The 24,904-nt window shown below is 28.2% G+C and overlaps 1 protein-coding gene across 3 annotated transcripts in view; it reads right to left on the bottom strand.

The window, feature by feature from the left end:
* The window catches only part of LOC107166827 (discoidin domain-containing receptor 2-like), a 323,537-nt gene that overhangs the window by 228,419 nt on the left and 70,214 nt on the right, over positions 1-24,904 (bottom strand). Inside the window, exon 2 of one of the 3 annotated variants that reach the window (XM_089225582.1) lies at positions 19,671-19,752. The exons of the other annotated variants lie outside the window; for them this stretch is intronic. The gene's annotated coding sequence lies outside the window, so the exon portion shown is untranslated. The remainder of the gene's footprint in view (positions 1-19,670; positions 19,753-24,904) is intronic. 3 annotated transcript variants of the gene reach the window in all.

Genomic DNA, 24,904 nt, shown 5'->3' on the forward strand with positions numbered 1-24,904 from the left:
CTCGTCATCAACCACAATCTCACCAGTACCTTGCCTACGAAGACCATTCTGCACTAAAGTCGTGAATACAATGATAAACCAATATATTTCTATAATATGACGTATCATACATAATATGATCAACCGATTTTAATACATAGAACATAGAATTATAGAAATATATTTTAATGCAAATGACCATGATAAATTCTAAAAATAGATATTCTATTTACATATTAATATTTTTAGATATTATACCTATAAAAAGAGGCTACAATCAACCATTTTAGTATTTTATTTTTTATTTCATAGCTTTTCTAGAGAATTTTATCGACTATCTGTAGCAGTGTATATCTATCAGCAAATCATATAATAGTATGATTAAATTTATTAAATTTATTCTGATTATTGTATATACATATAACAATAATATTTTTCCAGTTATACAATAACTATAAGATATGACAATGCATTGTTATGAGATTATACGATATGAAATTTCTTCTAAATAACCAGATGGGCAAGAGTGTACACAAGATAAATATATTATTTTGTGGATATAACTTATATGATGTACACTATGATTTTTTATGGAAGAACATCACGTTGCAATATAATTTTTTACTTTATTGTTGTTTTTTTAAACATAGGAATTGTGTTTTTATGAACGCGGGTAATCGACTGAAAACAAAAAAATATACTACAAACAACAGTACCTAGGAAACCAAGGAAAAAGTAAAAGAAGAAAAAAGCTTGATTTTAAATGTTTAAAGATTATTTATTTGTTTAATAACTAAAATAAAAAATAAATTATATATCAAAATAAATATAATTTGATAATAAAATATACTTACAGTTAGTCAAATTTTAAGATACATGGTTATAATATTGAATGTAAGATTTGAAATTTGTATTAACTAGGATTTTAAACTACGAATTTACCCATTTAAAATTATTTAAAATTTCAACTTAATGAAAAAAAAAAATATATATATAAATATATAATTTTCCTTTAGGATTAATTTAACTTGGTTTGGCATTATATTTGTCAAACGCACAAAAGTAATAAGTTATTCAATCTTTAACAAAAATTATTCTGATTTAAGTTTAATTTAAAATTGTAGATTCTTAAATTCATTTAAATTATATTTTTGGTAGTTTTTCTAATGATTAGAAAAACAATTTATTAAATCAAAAACCTGTACAAAGCACAGAAATGAAGACAACATTGATTTTATCTTTTATAAAATGTTAATTGAAACTTTTTAAACACTTCGTCTACCCAAAAATGAATTTAAGAAAAAAAGATAATTCAAAAAATAAACATCATTGTAAAACCAATTTATTCCACACTTTGTTTGGAAACTAAAGAGTAAATAATTGTTTGAGTTATGTTATTTATATTATTTATTTTGTAGAATTCTATTTATATTGTTTATGTAAATGTTGTTAATTGTTCGAATCAGTCAATTATTTTTTCAACTGAAATTAGTTCTAATGCCATTACTTAAACTGTATAAATAATAGTGTATGCATATAATATAAAGATAGGACCGTTTTCCGTATGCCCGTTGTTATTAACTTAAAGGTACCAATGAGATTAGTAAAAGTTCTAAAAGTTCGCGCAAAGTTATGCAACTTAATTAATTTTCTTTTGAACCGTTTGCAGATGAAATATCCTTTGATCAGAGTTTCTCTTCTACTACAGTTGGAACCCAATTAATATGACGAAGCCTCACAATTGTTTTTTTTTTTTTTAATTTTATTACTGCTGCTTAGTATACTTCAAAGACCAAGACGAGGAAATATAAAACATTATCATTCGTAGAAGAATCTTAAATCTTACGCTTGGGAAAATGTATACTAATTACCATTTCTCAACATCATATAAATGAACAAAAATTTTACCAATATATATAAATTATTGACTTCAGAACTAATTTACTTTGAATGTCTTTCATAAGAAAATGGTATTACAAAAATTATGTTTGTGGCGAAAAGAGAAGATTTCTAAATTTATAATAATAATAAAAAAAAATTGTTATACTGACATTGCTTAATCTGATGTGGTGTTACTCTCAGCTCTGTATGTGTACTTTTCTATTGATAAAAGAATTTTCAAAATCGGTTTAGTAGATTCAGAAATTATTCCCTATAATAGTATGATCTCACAAACTTTATGTCTTTATAATAATAATAATATTATATTATTATACTATATTATAGGTTTAGTATATTTTTTGGTTGAACGATGGTGCAACTAATAAAAATACATTCCCACTACTCGGACAAAAAAAAATGAAAAATTTGGTGACTTGGTGACATTCAGAAAGGTATTTAAAATAACCCTGTGAAAAAAAATTTAAAAAAAGTTAAACAGCGTCGTCACAAAATAGAAACATAAAAAAGGACTGTTATTTTATATATATATAAGGATTAAATTAACGGTCAATTTAAAAGTAATTTTATTCTCAATATATTAATTTTTATTTTTATTTGAAGAACCAAATTGGCATAACAATATTTTTAAAATAAATTCAATCAATTTTACAATTTTATCATACCTATGTTTATAGTATATTACACTTGTGCACTTTTATACTTAATGTTCTTTTTGGAAATGTATATTGTATACATATACGTTATATTTTTAATTCAATTAAATAGTGTAGTGCAACCCCTTCAAACAACACGCGCTACATATCAACACACTGATTGATCGACTGCCTTATATGTGTAAATTGCTATTTCGCTGAAAGACGATAAATTACTGTTACTTAAAAGATTTTCTACACCTCCCCAACTAACCACACTCACAGAAAAGGCACAAATTAGCTTGAATAGCGACCCCACAAATTACTTGGGTTCCACTTACACAAAAATCCACATATATGGTTCACCAAATAAGATCCTTCACATCAAGTTCGATTTTATGTTTTTCATTATAAAAGCAATAGATTTAACCTTAATTTTTTATTTATAAATCTTATTTTTAGTTCAAAAAATATTTATATTAGGTACTGCTATTGTTATAATAAATCAATAATGCATAACAAGCTTTCCATGTTTGCATAATATATACTATATGTTAATGTAATAATGTGAGAAATAAAAAATTACAAGTTTACTAAAATATTTGTTCGGTGTATTTCTGATTATTTACATATGAAATCAAATGTAAATTAAACTCTCTGAATTTTTTAACTCCTATAATATTCTCTTTATTGTAATATAACACCGTACCAATATAGCGAACAAGTATTTTTCCAGTAATTTATAAAATATTTGTTTGATTATCAATAATATAATTTATTCTGATTTAATAATAAACTATTTATTTCTATTATTTAGGAAATTTAAATTTAAAATCTTAGCCTTATATCTATCCATTATATACAAATTAATTAATTAATTAATGTATATCTGTTTATCAGTGATATTTTGTATCTTTTTTTTTATAAAATACAATCTGTAGGCATGTACAATAACAATTTGTGAGTAATGTATATGCTATGTATATATTTAATTATTAGAGAAAAATTCCCTTGAGGAAATGTCTCCCTCTTGAGGTCACTCCTACTAATATTTTATTTTAATTTTTTTCGTTATAGGCGGTGAGGAAGATTTTCCAGAAGCATGATGGAAGATAGTTCCTTAATTAGTATAATATACTGTATACTATGAACACGGCTACAAAATTTTTAGAGTGAGACGTGGCAATCAGTTCTTATGAATAGTTTCATTATAGATTTATCATTTATAGAGGAGGATAGTATGTGGTGATGGATTATAGATAGCACATTGTGGATTTTACTAATTATTGGAATTTTGGCAGCACCCCAGAGTTTAATTTCATATGGGTTTGATTTTTAAATTATTAGTTTCGTATATTTTGTTTTTAAAAAATATAAATACATACATTATAATAAGTATTAATGTATTATATCTCTTTAGAAAATGTATTAATATAACTTAACGTAAATATATTTTACCTAACTGAATTTAAAATAAAATAACATTACTGAAGTATAACTTAATAATTAAAATAAATATTACAAATAAATGTTTAATATCAATTGCTCATATTATTTTAATCCTAAGACTTTGAATACATTTATATATTTTAATTTATTTGACGTTTACTAGCGTGATTAATGATTATATTCATCCAGTGTTAAATATTGTTTTAAAGAAAAAATAATCAAACATAAATTTGATTATCTGAGATAAGATTTTATTTTTTATTAATAATTATTATGATTTATATTATATTTATTATTTATACATATCTATTAGTTACATAAAATAAAAACAATACTGAAATCAATAACTTTTTGTTTTATTATTTTGACTTAAATGTTCAAAAAAATAAATATGTTTCCTGGTTACAAATAACATTATTATACAAAATACATAAATGGAGACTGATGGTTTACAAAAGTTCGAGTTCGAAAATTTGTGCTCCTTCATATTGAACAAGTTTAGAAGAATAAAAGTTTTCATGCCTTCGAGACATGTTAGTGTAGATTTTTTCATGTTTAATCTTAGAACTTTTCTTCGCTCATTGGGGTAAAGTAATAGAATAACCAATTTAAAATTTATAAAAAAAAAGATTGTTCTTCCCTTTGGTTAACAATTTTTTATTATAACACGTCTCGTTAAATTTTATGCGTTAAAACAAAATGATGTGATGGCAAAGACAGATTAAAAATTAGCTTTGTTATGTCTATTTGTATTATTCATATTACGGTATTAGGTATGCAATATACTTATTGTTAAATTGTGTATTTTTAAAAGTGCCTATAATATATGCCTATATTAAAAGTTACTATAATCTTAAAATGTACCACAAAGCGAACCATATGAGTACTATTTGAATATTATAATTAAAAATGTAATATAATACAATGCCACTATGTGTTCTACAGTGATTTCTTAGGTGTTTATAAAATAAAACAAAATAAAAATTAAGTTGTGTTTGAACAAATTTTTTTTTAAAACATATAAATCACTATAAATTTCCTTCTTATAATCATATTATATGCAATGCAGAAACTTTAAGTAAAACTATAATAATATTATACTATTTGCATAGCAATACGTGTAAATTTAGTCATTTAGACATATAGCTATTTAGTTTTTAATAACCAATTATCTACTTTACGTTCCTTCAAAAAAATCGTAATTCACTATTTCATTGGTAACTTATGTAATTTATGTATTTAATGTTTGTATAATTTTTTATTTGTCCTATCAGTTAAATTAATATAAACTGTAGGAAAATATATAATTGTATATATTATAGGCTACATAGTTAATATTAGATATGTATAATATAATAAATATTTTAGACTCTGAGTGGAGCAATGAATGTACTGAGTTTACAATGATTTGCTTTTTTTCTGAAGATACTTTTTAGAAGAAAAAGTGCTCCAATGTTCAACTTCGAATGTGATTTCTATATAGTCTAATTTATACTTTGAAAGGGTCAAAATTAAGAAATGTATTTCTACAGTACTATAAATTTCTATTTAATATAATTGGAATTTAAAACGAAAATGAAATGTGAATATTTGTTTAAATATTAAAGTATTATTATTCATATAATTGTTTGGCAATCAAAGTGGCAAGTGCTCATCAACATTTAACATCGTATAATATATTAATATTATAATCATCCACTAATATATATCAAGCTAAAAGTTAGGTTACGTAAGCATAATTGTGTCACATTTATATAAATTAAATAAATGAGTATTTCATAATCATACATTCAATTTATATCCATTCAGTACCTATAATAAATAATAATAATCTTAAGAAAAATATCTTTAGCGAGTTATTTTGAATACAAGTGTCAAACATAAATTTAAGATGAGTTTTAAAAAATATTTCAAACAACTATTTTCAAATACTTTTTATTTATAAATTAGTATAGCTATGTAAAAGGTTATTATCTGATATTTTTTCATCTTTAAATGCAAAAGTAGGTACTAAAAAAAAAAAAAAAAAACGAAACAACGGTGTTATCCAATTTATTACAAAACTCGAGGGAAGGAAAAAACATGAAATGTGATTCTAATTTTCCATTTCCTTCCTCTAACTTGTTAGTGAGGGCCCTTTTACGCCCACGACAAAAACGTATACAAAATTCCATTTTCTATGGTGTGCAATAAGAAAGGAAAATCTCAATGCCAGTTGGAACTAAAAAAAATACCTAACAAATAAATAAAAAAAACCGGTAGCATAACGAGGTAGAATTAGACCACCGACACAAATCACGGCAGGTGCAGCGGGAAGAGTTGTTTACGAGCAATTATGGTTGGTGTGGGGGTGGAAAAAAGCGGGTTTTCCAGAAAATCATTGTGTGTGTGTGCATGTGTGTGTATGAGTGAGTCTTCTCGATAATGGGATGGCGGAAAAGCACGCGGGGGACGTGGCAATAAAACATTCTTGTCAGGGTTTGTTGGTGAAACGTCATCGTTTCGGGCCCACTCATAACTTCTCAGACACACTAGGGAACCGTACAACTATACCCTCGTATATGTAAAGGCAGGCGGTGAAAAGGATAGTGTGATGGTAGCAGACTGCAGCCACTATTTTTGCATATACCGTCGTCGTCGCCATTGTTGTGGCAGGGATTTTAGTTATGCATAGACATTTTTATGCTTTTTTTTTATTCACGTTACATCATAACTGTAAATCACGGCATCATTTGAACTGGAAATGACGTCATGGTTTGTCAGCGGGTGTATATAGCTATTACGACGCCCATTCCATCTTCTAAACGTAGACACAGAATATTTATGTAATATTGAAATATTTATAATGTTATTATAATAGTTCATGTAGGAATCTGCAGAATAATAAAAACAAAACTCTCAAGTTCAATGCAATACTGAAATTTGATTTTAAACAAAGTTATTTGGAATAAATTTAACGTTTAAAAACGTAAGTTTAATAATACCTTTATAATTTGTGGTATGTAATTATTGTTATGATTATTACCTAACCATTAGAACCATATTTTTCTTATCTTTTTTGCATTTTACCTATAGAATTACCTAATAACTTTCAGAAATAATACCATATTCATTATCAAGCTATAGCTAAAGCTGCTTGACCAGATCCCTAAAAAACATAATTTAAAGCTGCTCAAATAAATATTGTAAACATTTTAGAAATATTTAATCAGTCAAGTATACTTGAAACCGAATATAACTTAATATTAGATAAGCTTCAAACATTATATTTTAGGCAATTAGTATTAATGTTTTGAAACTTTTGTGGATTATATTCAAGATAATAATTTGTATACACTTATCATCACAAAAAAATTAAATTTATATTGTTAAACTTTTGTAGATGCACACTTTGAAAAACAAACAATTAATATAGGTACACATAATATTATGTATAGGTAAAATATTAATAATATGAAAATTTATTATTAAACTATAAATTTGTAAATCTAATAAAAGTATAAAACTTATCATAAATAATATGAATATCAAAATGCCAATTTAATCGATTTATAAATACATATTATTCAATATTTAAAATTAAACCAGCTGTATTACCCGTCGATGCCGGGTTAAAGTTAAAAAATAAATAAGATTGTTGAATAATTATAAATACATATATAAATTAATATGTGGCTTGGGTTGGCGTGGTCATACGCTCAACTGTGAAAACGCTCAAGTGCATGGTACGACTGGTATTGCTAGCATTTGGATGGGTGACCACCCGGGCTTTAAGCAACAAATTCTTGCCACACATACATTACGTGCACCAAACCAACCGTTTTCCCCTAAAAACAGCTCATGACATAGTTTTCAGGCTTATGATCAAAATAAAAATCAAATAAATATAATGTTGTGATTATAATTATTATTATTATGTATGTATATTTTCTATGTTTGTGTTATCGCCGTGCGTTGTGCAGACCACAACGACTACAACAACCTATTAGCTATTATTATATTTTGTTTACGTTATCGAAGAGCATCATATTATTTTAATATCTTGTAATTTATTGTTATAGCTGTTAATATATCTGTCACCATTCAACAAGTTCGGCGCGTGCAGTATGTTATAAAATATAGACATTATGTTCAAATGCTGTCATTATTTGTTTTTCTAAATTAACATCCTTTAAAAATTAAAATTAAATATTCAATAACTCATTTACTTTTTCATATATAACATCAAAATTAAAGTGTCATCATTGGGTGGCTTCTTTACTCACCTTTGTATTTGTATACTCATGTTATCTGTACCTATCGTTATCATATATGCTTATTATGTCATCAGATATAGATTGTATATTACGACTTAAAATAAAAAATAAAAAAAACATCCTGACGATCGAATGATGAATACCACTCTCTCATCAATAAAAAGTGTATAAAATATTATCTTTATAATAATGTGCAATTAATGCTTGGGGAAAACATAAAACATAATATTATTTAATTTCTTAAGTTTTAATTCCATTTATAGATATACGCAAGACCTTTACATACAGGAAAACTGCAAATATTTCACCCACTAAAAAAAATTATAAACCAAAAGAGACAATAAAATTGATGGTTGATCACTGTAGATCTATACACACGAAATGGATTAAATCGACTAATGCATTCAACTTTGACGTGACAAGCGCTCCTCGCCATCTGGGCTCATTAAATGTTCGTAATCGTTATAATTATAAATATGCAAATCTATACGAAAGATAACTATTGACTACATTCCCAATTATTTATAATCAAGTTAACAACTCTTAATCAAATACTCAAAGTTTTTCTTGTATACTAAATATTACATACGGGACGAAATAAACAATTTCCATCACCTAAATTCCAACGATGACGATAACACAGCAGTAGATATAAGATTCTGTACGTACTACGTGCACAAATGCGAAATGCACAATGCACAATGCACAATGCCACAATGTAAATGTATTCACTATACGCCAGGTCGCCAAGACAACGACGACGCAGCAGTATTGTATCAGACGTAAAAGTAGTGGGGGGGGGGGGGTTTAAAGATGTCGGTGTGCAAAAGAGAAAGCAACGCGCGTAACAAGACGACAAACTTTATACTTCTAATCTTCTAATAACTACTTAAATAATTAGTTTTTCGGATTTTTCTCTTTTGATAGCTCATCTGCACGCCGAGTACTTGCGTTAGAAAATTAAATCATGAAAATCGGTATACAAGTGATAAAATTGTCATAAGAAATCGTCTCACATTTTAATAATATATAAAGATAAAGATATGACTAAGTACTTAATAAATTATAATTGGAGTATATGACCAATTTATAAACCACGTATTATAATGATCGTGGATTAAACAATGTGACATGCTATAAATTATAGAAAGAAAAAAATGAACAACCATATTATGTACAATAGTGCTGAAATATGTAATAGCATCATAAATTCATAAATATTATGCTATTGTTTTAAATTGAACCAAACTAAAATGTACCAATAAGTTTTTTTACTACATGAAATAATGTGATAGATAGGTAGGTACAGTAATATATATTTTAGAGAATATTATGATAACGTTGTTAGATAATTTAGAATCTAACAGTTGAATTATTTCTGGACTTAATTGATAATCGTATTATAACTGAAAGTATCACTCTAATAAGACTTGATACTTCCGTTTGGTATACATGGAAGTATTGCAGCCTATTATTTTCGTTAACAAAATTGTTACGCATCCGTATGGATGAAAATACAAATTTCAATTTTAGAACATATGTTTAAATTTGTCCAACAACATTCCAGAAAATGTAGATAATGCAAAATAATGCAATTCGATCAAATATATTATTAAGTCATAAAATAAGGTGTTCCACGCTTCATCGACGACTGACGAGTAAGTACATAAAGAAGTTTCCTGTTTCTAAATTCTAATCATCATACATATAATTATTTATACGACATATATGAGTGCATATAAATATATCTTGGCGACTGAGGGTTGACGACTTATATGCACCCTCGATGATTTGTTTTATATCCCAATGTGCCCTTACTATTCGTATCGTCCTGCTCGTCGTTATGTTATTATATCGCTATCGCATATAGTGCGTAATAATAACTGCATCATATAGGCTATTCACGCAATCAACAACCCTTCATTACAGAGTTCTAGAAACGGGGCAAGACCCAATACATATTTTGATATGTTGACACGTCTGTTTTTCATAACCAAGACAACGTTTTTCCATATGTCATCGTAGTCTTTACAGCAAGAGGATTTAATATACATATTAAATTCTATAGGGTTCACATTTTATTACATTTGTCGTTTTGTCAAAAAAAAAAACTCGTTGCCAATTTGACATATTATGCATGACGACACGCGTAGGTAAGGTTAATTCAGAGTATTTTTCTAATGATTATTTATTTATTGATAATAATATGGAATTTCAATTGCGTAAATTAAAATAAGTTTTTTATTTTTAACTATAATTTTTCAATAATATTTTTTTAAGCACGCAATTATATAACCAATTAATATCAATTTCATTTGGAATTCAAAAGCTTAGAAAATATTTTAATGGTATTAATAAAAATAATAAGAATTTTTAATTTATATATATCATATACCTTAGCAATTCAACTGCTTAATTCAAACATAGGTACTTTTACATAACATCGAGTAAATAATTTTCATTCAAACATCGGGTTTTGATAATTCAAGTTGAAATAAATACGACACTTCATATCGATATAGTTATCTGGCAGCCAAACCATTTTCAATTTTATAGAAACATATCAACAGGTAACAAGTATATATTGAAGAAAATTGAATAGTCAAAATGTAGGTAATTACAAAAATGATATTCTATTTGACCGTTAACGAGGTTTATAAAATATTATTATCGTTCATTAACTCTCGCCTAAGGTTGCGGCCTGCAATAAACGAACTCGATGAAAGTTTGTGCGCTTGCAGATGGAATATACTATATAAAATATATAATTGTATAATATAAATAAATGCAGTGACGTAGTCAGGTTTATTAAATAGAGCGGGGGAGGTTAAAGTATAAATTAAACTAAGTTTTTTACGGTTTTAAACCAAACCCAAGCCCTCACGCAGTCACGCTTTCAAATAAACGAATGGTTTAATGATTGAACTGAAACATATCACCTATTATTATGATTAGATTAATATTATTGCGTTTCAAGTAAAACAAAAAAAATAACACATTACGATCGATCATAGCAACTATAATGGCCAACCGAAGATGGTCAAAGACGCGTCAAGAGGCCATCAGATCGATCGGTGGTGGTGAGATATCGAACGTGCCGTCCAGTGATGACTACCCGTGCTGTCTGGCCACGGTTTACACGTACGTCGGTGGCACTATGCGATCAGTGGCCAATGGTCCATCTCCATTAGACGTACACATCATCGACACGTAAGGTGTAACTCAGACCTAGTATTATACGCACGTAGCGGTTAACAGTATGCGCCTGTGGTCGCATGGTGGACGCCGGTGCTGGCCGCCGTGTTCAACGAAACGACGGTGGCCCGTACCAGAACGGTTTAATAAAATCACAAACTAGCACGATGGGGTAACCTTGTTCCGCACGGTCATAGCATTTACGCGCGTAATCATTGACATGTCGCTGCGCAATCTTTAGCTGACCCGGATACATTTTCAGATAGTGGCCAGTAGCCGCAGCTGCTGATCGTGTACGATACCGGGTAGGCCGACCACGCGCTGGCCCAACCGGGCGTCAATCACCCGGCCCTCGATAAGAAAGTGTCCACGGCCTGCAGGACAGGCTGAGCAGAATAACGTTACTCATCCGATCACACGTTCAAATGTTCTGAATCATCACCATCATATACTATTAAATAGTGATCGGTCACACCCGATGTTCATCGTCACCAACTATAGTACGCGAAAACCGTCAGGTGAGTTACACATCGTGTCCAGTTTCGTCAAAACTCGAACGGTGATTAAAATAAATATATACGAAACCGAGAACAAGCCGCTAATGAACGCTTATAGTCGCGGACGCTGCGGTTTCGTCCCAAAACAGAGTGGCCGACAGAGATGGGTGCGACCTATAGCCGGTACACGAACCCACTGACACATAACGCACGTCATCGAGCCCAAACCATGTCGCACATCGTTCAGCGATTCCAACTCGGCGAGCAGACATAATATCAGACCGCCGTCGCTGACGCCCGTGCCGGTTTGATATTGACGTCAAAGCAGTTCGGTGACAAGATGAACTTCTGGTACTGCACACCGACACGTTCACCATTGACCATCCAATCGGCGTGCGCATGTTAATGTGCTATGATGGTGAAACATGGTCGACCACCGGCTGCGTGTAACGACGGGCCGTTCACGATGGCCAACAACCCGGCGCCCGTCAACAGGCCTTCGTTTTATCTTCATATTCCGATTTCAGAGTATGACTGCCGTGCGTTTTTGTTATTATTTGTATTATTATCGGTGTGTACGGACATAATGTTATACACGTACTCCGTGCATATAATCCTATAGCAACTTAATAATGTATTTTAGTGTTTTGGTCGGTCGTGACTGTATACCTACTGTCTTTACTTGATTATAATGTTATGTAACTATTCTTTTTTCGAGATCGCATTTTTTTATGCATCATCGTTTCAGTAATATACCTAAACAAATCGTTATAAATATTAAATTGTACAACTCGTCAAATTCCGTTTACGGCGTCAAATTAAACAAATTAAATTATTTATTAATTGTTATTTTTCTTTACTTATGATTATTTATGACATTCAATATTTTTTTTTTAGTTGTTTTTAACAATTATTTTGGTCTATGTAAATTATGTTAATAACGTATTTCCAATGTTATCAAAATAATAATCAAGAACTATTATATTACCTCGGCCGCCTGATTATAAGTTTAATTTTGTTGAAATCCACTAACTTTTTGTAGGGATCCGTTCCAAAAATTCATGAAATGTTTTTGTTTTTTATTAGATTTACACTATCCCGTCGGTCTAAATGTATACGAAAATATGTAATTGTATTGAAAAATGTCTAGCTCTAGTAAATTAAATATATTAATTGTTTTTAATTAGGTATTGAAATTAAAACGATAAAATATCAAATTTACTAAACTTGACAGGCCTATGGTTCATAATAAGTAGTGAAAAAAATTATTTATTCCACCAAAAAATGTTCACAAAAAAAAAATTAAGTTTATTTCATTATGGACTTAAGGATTATAAAATTGTGCTCGTTAAAAATTAAAAAACTCATCTTCTTCCGTTAATTTTTAATTTCGTATTATCAATCCAGAAACATTAAAAATAATGCTATACACGTGTATATTATAACCAATGCAACCTATGTTTATATTGTATAAGTAATACAATAATACCTAATTATATCAAATTATTTTATTATGACGTAACTGCGCGAATTGATATGAGCTATAGGACGTATTATTATCTAGACGAACAACAGCCGTCGTACCGTTGCAGCCGTCGTGGCTTGCATATAATACTGGTGCGCTATATTATCGATTTTTCACTTGGTCGCCGGTGGCTGTGCAGCGGCGTTTTTGAACTACCACTCCGCAATGTCCACTGTGTCATCTTCCCCCGCCACTGAACCCCCACCCCCCTCAACAATACTGCCATAATCCAGGAAAATATACATCACAGGCCTATAGCTTGTCAATATTATACGGAAAAGAGCCGGTGGATTTGACGTGCATGCATATAATATGATATATACATACCCTTTTTATGAGTTAATAATAATATTGAAGGGTCGACTATATTTTTACGCGAGGGGTTAATCAATGGTCCATGTGGAGAGCAGGAAAAATTGAGATTATATTAAGCTGATAATATTAACTGTGTTTAGGGGACGAGGAGGACGAAAAAAAACTCTCAAGTTCGCTTCAATGCTTTTCGTGTACAACGTGGGTCCAAGCGTGCAGCTCTAAGTATAATATTAAAGGTTATTATTAAGGGCTTTATTCTACAACATTGCACGTTTCATCACATCTTAAGTATAAAAAATTTAAATAGTGAAAGATATTTCGTTGAAATGTGGTTTTAGGGATTACCGTTGGTTTCATAAGAAAGTATACTTATAATATTTTAGTAAAACACGATATTCAAAATAAACAAACCAAATAAATATATTATGGACAAATATTGAGATCAAATAATGAATTAGGATATGCAATATGTATAAATATCAAACAATTATAAGTTCTAATATAGAAATAATTTAAAAAGAATCTTAAAGAAATGTATATATATATATATATATATATATATATATATATATTATATATATATACTTAAAACTAGCTTATACATTTTTTAAGTCCTACACATAATGTATTGATGTTTAACTGTTGATTTGAGTTATTAATTAAATCATGCATAAAAAGTATTTGGCAGAAGTATATTTAATCATAGAATAATCGTATTATGTCGATTGTATAATATTATTATTGTACCAATACATCGTACTATGCTTATAATTCCATGTAAATCATGCACGTTTGATATATATTTTTTTATTAATTTATATTTAACCTTTTAACTCAAATAACATGCTTCAATATTCATGTTATTAAACTCGTATTTAAAAAAATGATCATCTCTTGCCGTAATCATGTAAACTTTAAATACATTTTTGAACCTATACGTATTATGACTTAATAATATTGTGAATATTCGATTATGTTACATTGAATATTATATAACACAAAGACAAGCCATTGAATTTCGGAAAATTCTTTGTTAAAGTCTTGATTTAATGGTAATTAAAAAATACATAGAATAATATATTAATATACCATAAATTAAATTTTAAGCTACTAAGTACCAAATTTATAAAATTTAATATTATGTTTGATATTTTTAAACTAATATAGGCACATATGCACAATAAGATTCAAATGGTCTCGAGGGACATCGAAGAAGCTTCTATGCATAACATTAAACTGAATCCGATTAGGATCAAGTACGGTAAATACCGCGGGCTGCTTTTATTCCATCAGCTTTGCTTTTTTTTCTGTGAGTGGATTTATAATACTTGTTTATGCTGTGGCCTTTTCCGTTGACGTTTTTCCGACCTTTGTCAGTAGTGTTGACGACAAAACCTAGTAGAGCTTTATATAAGAATAAAAACAAAATATCTATGATAGCAACTGAATATAAAAATATAAATATTATTGTTACAATCAAAAATTGTAAAATTAAACACAGAAAATAATTTAATGGATATGCATATATGATATGGAATGGAATTTTCTAATTTAACTACAGTATACAATGTGAAATATCTAAAATGTTTTCAAAGGTTTTATGTTTCTGTTAGATATTTTCGTTATATTCATTTATACCGACACGTTTGATAAAAAAAAAAAAAAACATAAAATTCCATCGCGCTAATATCTACCTGAAAGTTTAATCGAATCTCAACTTAAGTTAAAGAATTTACTGAAATATTTGAGGTGAACTCGAATAAATAATATATATATATAGGATTTCGAGTTTAAAGTAAAATGCATGTTATAATATATATAAGCCTTAAAACCACTGCGGTTAAATCTGTCAAATAATCAACTTATTAATTGTATTTATGGTAATTAAATGTATTAAAATATAAATATATTATCATGAATAACAAAATATTAAATATTAATAATATCACATTGTATTATTTTAAACAATAATAGAATTATCAATATTGTGAAAATTATCTTATTCTTAATTAAATAAATTCAAAACCATATTTTCATTAGTAAACAATAAAAATTAAGATCAATATCATAAGGATAATATTATAAATCTACTTAATGGTATTGCTTGATGAAATAAATACTAAGACTGTACTTTTATGAGAGAAATTAAAAAATTAGAATTTTGATTCAATTACAACACATTTATTTTTAATAATTCAAGTATTATTTAATACACAGTTAGTGTTAAAACATTTAAAACATATAGGTAGACTATGAACAGATAAATTAGTAAATAAAAGTACTTTAGAAAGAAAAAAAATGAGAAAATATATTTTAAAGCATCTACGACAAATCAAATACGTGATATAATTTTATGTTGTGAATTCAATATATTGTTGTTATGCAAGTAAGAATGTAGGATATAGCTATACTCGTTTTTAATGGATAGTACGAAGGCAAACTTACTATACATTATTTATCACTATAGCATTTTGGTTTACAAGGAATAAAAATAACAAAAAACAATACCTATAGAACTCTTTCCTGACTTAAACATAACAACGGGGACTAGAGGATAAATATATATAGGTATATTATAATTCAATAGAAATGTTTTCTTGGTCCAAATATACGGTGAATTTTTCTTCAAACATACATACATACAAATTGTGGACACTTCTATATAGATTTTCACAGGGTCTTTAAGAAAATAAATCAATTTGAAAACCACATTACATTTAGCAGCGACTAAATTGCCCGAGGACGTAATATGCGGAATTGAAGCGACGACGAGTAGCACACACACGCGCGTGGAGTTATTGTGCTGTTGATGTGCGAAGAGTGGGGACGAAATATCTACAGACCAGAGGGTGTATATGATGATCCTGTTGAGGGGCTGGGGGGAAGGTTTAATTTTGTCGGCTGGCAAAACTCATTACAAACTAACTAACGCGCCGTGTCTTCACCGGGGCCTCTGCCGCTGGCGCGCCGCCTGACCTAACCTTCTGTAACATGCAAAGACGTTCCGGAAGCCGAAGATACTATACACCACTTTATAAATATATATATATATATATATATATATATATATAATATATATATATATATTATACATGTCCCGACTTGTTCGCCGGTCGCGTGAACAACAACCACTGTCTGGGTGTCACCTCACCAATCCCCACCACACTCCCACTATAGGCGCGTAACTTGGTTTTGCCAAATGTTTGTCTTACATAGACGCCTAACATTACATACATTACAAGTGCCCTGTATAAACCTCCCGTGCCTTCGTGGTATATAAACGGTCCTCCTGGTCTTCCTTATAAGCGAAAAGGAACAAAGTTTGCCGCAACACTTATCATATTAGGTTCTTTCATATTATATTAGGTATATGCATACACTACAAATTAAATAACACAATCTTAATATTATTGTACACGTCATATCTATTAATATGCATGCCTACACTACAACGTACTTCAGCGGCGTATTTAAGAATTGTTATACGGAGGGCCAGGGGATGACCCATTGAATATCACACATAAAAGTAACATAAAAATACTAAACACGATTTAGTGTCTAGTTATATATGGTAAATTCTTCAATAATAGAAAAAAAGACCAAGGGGGGATCAATCCCCCAAATCCCCCCCCCCCCCGTAAATACGACGCTGACGTACTTATGTAGAAAACGCGTGTTTTCATTTCATCTATAAACATTGTACAGTTTTGGGTGTAATAATATGCAACACATTATATTATATGAATGTATCGACGTATGAACATTGAACAATGACTCGGCAGTTAGTATGTTAACAAACCGTTGTGATGAGTTAGGAATAATATACAGTTTTATTAATACCTACTACCTACCAATATTAAGTGACTTGTAAGTCACTGATGAGTAATGACATCAAAATATCAAAGTATGTTATATAGTCAAGTTTCTCAAATACGAAATAGAACTATCACACATATTATACAAATTATAATATGCGATAATATATAACTTTGAGATATACCTATTATTTTTAAATATAAACTTATACATAAATGATCATGATTTAAAGGTACCTAATATTTATCATACAATTTTAAATTTAAATGAGTAAAAATTATCTATATGTTTTTAACTAATTTCTAAAAAAAAGTAACAAATATATGCAAATGAACGCAATGAAATAAGTGAAATATATAATATTATGTAGTACTTAAGTATAACATATTCAACAAACTACATTCAATATTGAAATAGAAACTTTGAATTATTGAAAAAATCAAATTTAATTATTTATATATATATATATATATATATATATATATATATATAGTATAAAGATAAATATAATATACAAGTAGATGGATATAATATAATGCGTATATATATGTATATTTATAAGAAAATAAATTATAATATAATTATGATCTATAATAATTTTACATTTATATTTTAAATTTTAAGCTCATGTCAAAATTATATTTTAATTTCTCTGCATTTTTATTTTTCAACTTTAAAGTAATAAAAGTACAAAATGTTGGACAGAAAAATTATAATTCAAAGCACGTAGAAAATATCACCCTTATTCCTTTACTTTAGTTGCACAAAAGATGGCGACCAAATCCCTCATAGCTCAGCATACTGCCTCACAACCAAAAGACAACTTAAATATAGCTAAACAATGTTGTTTGCTTTTTATTTTTCAAAGTATTGATCGATATTTTTATTCAGAAAACAATAGTATTTAAATTAATTTAATGTTAGCAAAATATAATTAATATTCTCACGCTTAGGACTATGTTGAATACAAACGTAATAATTAATAACCATATAATATTTAAATATCTATCTACAACATACTAAGAATATCTTTTTAACCAAAAAAGTCTTAGTATATTATACTGCGTGAATAAGCAATAAGTGTTATATTTAATTAATATACCACGTATAAAAACATGAATAATTGAAAAATATGAAATCATTTTTAAAATTACATTAATTTAAATTTATTGTACTCAAAAATATGAACATTTATTATAAAATAAATCTTTCAAAATTGCTAAACTGAATCGTTCGGACATAATGAAATTTGATGGACTACACGAAACTTAATGTTCAGCAGAATCTAGCTCACAACTATCGGGTAGAGTTAATTCGTCTAGACGTCACTGGTATTCACATCACGTTTTGCCCGAGGGACCATCTGATGAGTTTACAAGAGTTTTCTGCTACTAAAAACACGAGGTTGTGCAGAAGAAAGAATGAAAAAAACTTTCAGACACCGAGTATAAAGAATGCAACCTTACATACGGTTAAAACATCCCAACTTTTAGTTTTCTAAAGAATTTGATTTACGCTGAAACTGACAGTAATTTTAAGTTGTTATAAATATTATGCTTAGAGATAAATGCTATACCTACAATTTGATCTTTATATATTGATATGTATCTTCATATATATTTTATTTATTCAATAGTACAAATCATAAATAATTTAAATACTATATAATATCATATTATATTAGCTACTTTTGCGAGAGTGTCATTAATGGGTGGCTGCTCTCATCAAACATAACATATGTACTATATAATTTATTGTAAACTCTTTTTATTATTAATATTAATTTTTTTGATACCTTATATATTTTCTGTTTCACATTTACTCATTGTGCCTAAGGTATAGATTGTAAATTTCTTTTAAAAATAAAAATAAATAAAAATAAAAATATTATCTACTTAAAGAAAATTATATTTCCTCTTAATAAAAAAAATCTTTATCTTCATAACTATAGGTATTTGAATTATCTTTTCCTTGCAGAACAGTGAAGACGTTTAAGATAAAATTAGTGTGATAAGTAATTAATATAGATGGATCAGAAAAATAAATAAAGGTTTTTTTAAAAGATTTATATTTCTTATTTATTGTAAATGAATATTGTTCTTACCAATTGAATTTTCTTTTCACTATTTGATCAAAAATGGTGTACATTTTATTGCTTACATTTTCTTTATTTTGCAGTAGATTACCTGAAATTTATAAGTTAAATACTCATCACTGCCTAAATTTAAAATTAGTACCTCCAACTATGGTTACAGTTAAAATTGCATTGTTTTTATTCCCATATAGTATTTACATAATATTATGCAAACAATATTTTAATGGTTATTATCTACGAACATTTCCCACCTAAATTGTATCATTTGACTGTTATTATTTATATCTTACATTTGAGTATTTTACATTCAATCTGCAAATAAAGCTACCTAATAAAAACTGAAATGTACTTTAATAATAAGGCTTCCTGTCGACTCAGTATTAATTAAACAGCAGAGGCGACGGCGACGGCAGTGGGTATAGAATAAGATCATACCATCAGAATTGGCGTACAACCCTTTCAATTTATTCCCCTATATCGTAATCATATATATTTAATATAAATACGTATGTCAACAGAGAAACATGCAGACAATAAAACTGAATTTGGCGGGAGCCTTCACCGCCGCCTCTGCAACAGGCTAAAAACCAGACGATCAATAATACAGCCGTCTACGTTCTGCGCCGCCGGCGGCGACAGTCTGGACACCATCCCGACACTTTTGTACATATCGTATAAGGATAACACTTTGTTCTGGTACAACTAACTCAGGAATACTATTCAAAAGGTACCTGCCTTCGTAATGCACACAACAATATATTTCATTTACGGCCTTACGGGAATAAAAACGTTTATTTGTGACCAAAAGTGCACAAATGCGTGTTTGAGATTTTCTTTTTCCATCAACTGATGTGTTTCATGTGATTTGTATTCGAGAGAGAGAGAGAGAGGAAAACGACATAATATGGCGACGGTCGTGTTTCCTGAAAGCAAAATTCTATCTTATTTATATTATATTATATTGGACATTTCAAAAAATGACCCTAATATACACACGTCTGCAGGTGTCAGGGACCGCCTATCATAAGAATAAGTTGTGTAGGTACCAACTACCAATGGAACATAACTTTTTCTTGTCCGGCACATTTCAAAAATTCAGCATTACTTCCAAACAACGCCAATCGCAACCCATCTATTTTATGGTACACGACATGATGTCATGATTTAATAACGACTATAGTAATGGAGTGTAGACTATATCATATAGGTACTGTAAAAATATAAACATTCTTATGAAATACATTTTATTTGATTATTTCCTAACAAAAAATGAAATTCGATATAAAAAGGAACATTTCAATAAACTTATTATTACCTTTACAGCTGAAAATTCAAGGTAATGTTAAGAAGTTTAAAACTCCCAAAAATATCATCAACAAAAAAGTATTATTACGAGTATGTTACAAAGGATTATATAATGTTTTAAGAAAACCCAATTTTTTTCAAACATTTTTATAATTATAATAGGTATGCGAAGGATAGTACCTACCTAAATACGTACTTAAACTCATAATAAGACAACTTCATACTACTCGTATTAAACATTCAAATCAAAAAAGTTACATAAATAATTTTATATATTATATTACTAAATAATCTTATGTGTACATATTATACATTATATCGTACATAAAAATGTAATGAATATTCCTAATTTTTTTCCAATATATTTAAACTTCTTCACGAATAATATTTGGCATATTAAATTTAAATTTAAATGTTTTAACCAACAATAGTTTACCATATGTTAAAAAGTCAATGGTTACGCTATCGAAGCTTTCTTCTTATTCATAAAAAAAAGTTAAAAAGTATACAGACTTTATTTATTACTATATAATATTGAAAATAAATACATAAAATAGGTTATATTTTTTAATGGTTAAATGTTAAGTATAAGTACTTGATTTCATAAATGCATACCCAAAAGCCAAAATATTGACTTATAAAATAAAATATTTTTTATTATTTTGTGCTGTTATATGGGCAATACCAGCTGTAAATTATTTTTAAAATTAATTATGTAATCAATTAAAATATTACATTAAAATTTAAATATTTTAAATATGATAAAACATATCTATTATTTATCTACCTCTTCTCTGATTATACAGTAAACTCTACATCAAATTAGTTTATATATTAATGTTAGTCCCTAACAATAACTTTTTTAAAACAATGTTCTAGAATTAGTTTACGTTAGATATATTAGCATTTACTAGCCACAAATCCACATGACAATCATTATAATATATAATATTATTATGAATTATAAAAACCTAAATAATATCTATATATCATAGGTATATATATTACATATTCCATATATAATATAAGATACATTTTACATGCAACAATAACAATAATTTGATTTACTGGTTAGTTAATTAATTTATTAAATGTTTAAACACTACAAAGGAGCTAAGAATTCAGCCACATGCCCCCATTAACCGCAGGTATAGAACAGTAGTTATTCATTTTAAATACATACACAATATCATAATCAATTTATTTGATGGTAATTTCTTTACAGTATTTTAGTTATTTCTTGAAAACATATTATATTTCAAATGTATTCATAAACAGTAATACGATATTAGCATATAATGCAAAATTATTATAAAAATCTTAATTCATGCTTCATTACATTCTACAGATCTACAATACGCATTTAAAACTTTACATAAGTAATTCTTAAAGCTTTTGCAATTAGCGTAACTTGGGTGTTCCCGACGTGTTTATTGTGGCCAACTCGCAAGGCGAAGAACACGAAAATCCCCTTGGGTCAAGTTTTAACAGCAGTTTATATACCATTCTTTATAAATCCCATGGACAAATTCTACCCAATGTGGTGGTGCAACTTTTAGCCGTTAGTAATCGTTTGGGGGATGTTTTTTTCCTAGGGGCAAACAAACGCCATTTGTCACGTCGACAAAACGACGAAGCCGTTTGAAGTAGGGAACCATTTTTTTTCTCTTTTTCGGGATCTAAAACAACATGACGAAAACTAAACGGTTTTAGTTTTGTTTTATAAACTACTACAAATACAAAATATCTTTGTAAAATAACATTATTTTTTTATTTTTTTTTAAATAAACTGCGTATAATTATTATAATATACAATTTGTATAAACTATGGTGAAAACCAAAATAATTAATTAATATTTTATTTGTTGTATAATAGTTAATACATTTTTTATTTAAACTTCGTGATTACAATTAGTTTCAACAATTATTTAATAAAATACAGTTTAAAAAATAATAAACTATTAATTAATTTTTAATGAGCACTTATAATATTAAAGGAATGTCTATAGTTGATGTAACTATAGTTTTCACTTCAGTGAATGTATAAAATAAATAGCATATTTACACACCAACCTAATCAAATAATATTTATCTAAATACAATTAAACGGAATCGCATAGGACAAACAATTTTTCAGTTATAAAGAGGTAGAAATCGCATATAATATTATTTGCACTAGGACTATTGACATTTTCTGTTATAAGAAAGATTTCTTTTAATAGAGGATCCGTTATAGAGAGGTATTATTGTATATACACAATAATATATTAAATATTATAACGTATAAAACTTAAAAAAATATCTTTGTACTCTTTGTACTTTCTACAACCAATTCTATCACTTCGAACTTTAAACTTGGCAACGGATTTACAATAAATCTATTCAATTAAAATACAAAATTATCCGATTTCCGCGTGAACACTCGTTCGAGAATCGGTTTCATTTAACGGTCGGTTGAGTTCAAGCAATGTTATAATCCTTTAGGCGCATTGTACAAATTAAATTTTACCCCCCAGAGCATCCCTTTTTTTGCATAAAAAATGCGATATGCAAGTCCACCAGCTTAACCAGACTGGAAAACTTCATCAGGATTCTATAATAACACACATGTATGATGCATGCATATATATTTATGAGTGTAATATATTATATACAATTTATTTTATATACACATAAACATGCTCACACACACTCATAAAATATGAGTGAACTACAAAAGCACTGACCACGTTGTAAGAGAAATTTCTCTATATTATTTTCTTGTGAAATGCCCTAGAGAACTACCCTCACCCAAACCTTTTTCAAACTATATCAAGACTAACCGTAAAACGAGCAAGAGCATTATTTTTGTCCGACATTATATGAACGGCTTATGGTATTTGGTGGAGTAAGGGAATGTAGAAGGAAGAATAGGATTCCTAGCCAGATTTATAAAGCTCATGGATATATATACAGAGTATACTCAGCTCGTAATTCGACATCGTGTACGTGACATCGGTGATTTAAATCCAACTTGACTTGGACAATGACTAGCGCTGATAATAAAAAATGATGTACGCCAGATGGAACGCGAAAGAGTGAATCCCGTAATCATTTATTGTACAATATTTTACTGTGAAATAATCAAAGACATATGACTGTGAATCTGTGAATTGGAGACATGGAGTAGTTATTAAAATAATTTTTATACAAAAGAATTATTAAAAATTTATAATTTAATTGTATATCTACCTAAGATAAGAAAAATTTATATGCTATAGTTATATCCATATAGGTAATTAAAAATTAAATTGTATTAAATTATATTTACTGGTAATAAAAAATATAACTTATGGTAATGGTCCAAAACATAACATACAAACCATTATTTGACCAACAACATTTATAGGTAAATTGTTAAACATATTATACACCTACATAATGTAACAGATTGTGTAGAAACCTAACCTAACCAAACATACGTCTAGGTGTATAAACATTAAGAATCCAACTTAACCATACAATTTAACTCTTGTTATTGCTTATAAATTATAATTTATAACATAAAACTACATAAAAGTATAATGAGTTTGAAAAAAATTGTTTCGGTAAAATATAATTCAAAATTAACCATCCAAAAAAATGTTTAAATCTTTGATCTTTATTATGTTTATATACTTAACATTTTTAAAAAGTCCGGTAATTATACCAGTTATTAGTACCTACCTAAACTCAGACGATAGTATTCAAGTGTCTATTAAACTTTTTCTGTATTTCCTTAAATTTAATATTTTCCATAGAATGATAATACTACAAACAAAACCCCTGCTGAACTCGAGGAAGGAAACTGTTCCATTGAAGAATTTTTCTTTTTATATAATATAAAGCCAAAAATCGTTAACACAATTGTTTGTACGCCTTCATTGGTGGCAAAATTGAGCCTTGGGACTTTCATTCTT

Source organism: Diuraphis noxia, unplaced genomic scaffold (genome assembly GCF_037042655.1).
Source record: "Diuraphis noxia isolate RWA-SAM2 unplaced genomic scaffold, SU_Dnox_SAM2 contig0004, whole genome shotgun sequence".
In the NCBI taxonomy this organism is placed as follows: Eukaryota; Metazoa; Arthropoda; class Insecta; order Hemiptera; family Aphididae; genus Diuraphis; species Diuraphis noxia.